This window comes from Elephantulus edwardii, unplaced genomic scaffold, assembly GCF_000299155.1.
Source record: "Elephantulus edwardii isolate Elephantulus edwardi_28Jun2011 unplaced genomic scaffold, EleEdw1.0 scaffold00198, whole genome shotgun sequence".
NCBI classification, from domain to species: Eukaryota; Metazoa; Chordata; class Mammalia; order Macroscelidea; family Macroscelididae; genus Elephantulus; species Elephantulus edwardii.
In genome coordinates, this window is record NW_006399948.1 from 5871404 (window position 1) to 5872755 (window position 1352).

A 1352-nucleotide genomic window follows, 5' to 3' on the forward strand; every position below is an offset into this window, starting at 1 on the left:
ACACCAACTGACCCATGGAAGAAAGATAAACAGCCTAATTCCATGCAATTTCCTGCCTCTGAAAACATGCTGGAAGGTTAGTTATGGATAGGTTCTGACTTGAATGCACATAATAAACACAAGAGCTGATCACTATAGCCTTAATGTCAATAGTAATTTTATTAATATTCTCTTATTAGTGATAATGAAGACTTCTTCCTTCTTCATAAAACTAGAATGAGTTTATTACTATCATTACTATGTTCAAAGTATTAGCTTTCAGTCACATTACTTTTGTTGAAGTTTTGGTTTTTTCCTCAATCTTATTTGTCTCTACTCTCATCTGATTTTTTTTTTATTGTTTTTAGGTTTCATTTGCTATTTTTCTTTTCTTATGTTTAGATTCATAATAGCAATTAATTTTAGCATTTTTATTTGTATGGAAACATCACATTGTTCAAAATTTGAAAGAGTGGACACCAGCCATGTGTCCTATCTCCATATCTTTTCAATCTATATTGAACAGATTATCCAGGAGGCTGGACTCTGTGAGGAGAAATGTGGCAAAATGATTGGAGGAAGACTCATCAACAATATGCATTATGCAGATGACACAACCCTGCTTGCTGAAACGGAGGAAGTCCTGAAGTGCTTGCTACAAGAGGTGAAGGACTGCAGTCTTTAATATGGATTGAAGTTTAGCATGAAGAAAACAAAGATTGGTAACATCATGACAGACAATAAAGAGACTGAGATTGTTAACAGCATCAGTTTGCTTGGCTCCACAATCAACATTCTTGGTACCAGCAGCCAGAAAATTAAAAGACGAATTGCATTGGAAAAGTCTGCTGTCAGAAAACTCCTAAGTACTGAAGAACAACAGTGTCATTCTGGAAACTAGGGTGCTCTTGATTCAGGCCATGGTCTTTGCAAATATTTGCTATGCATCAGAAAACTGGACAATGCCTAGAAATGATAGAAGAAGAATTGATAGTTTTGAACTGTGCTGTTGGAGAAGAGTATTGGATATAGATAGTATAGACTGGTAGAAGAACAAACAGGTTCATCCCAGAGGGTAAAACCAGGCTGCTCCTTGAAGACAAGGATTCTGAAGCTTCTTTTAACATACTTTGGACACGTTGCAAGGAGGGACCAATCCTTGGAGAAGGACATCATTCCTGGGAAGGTGGAGAGACAGTGCAAGAAATGAAAATGAGATGAGATGAATTGATTCAATGACTAGGGAAATGGGGGAGGTGGTCTGAGACAATAAGATTAGCCTATGGGGGAGAGAATAGTCTAAAAGTATTATATTTTAGGGCATTATTTTTATCATAGGAGTATGCAATGAGGGTTGCAGAGTGGATTATATT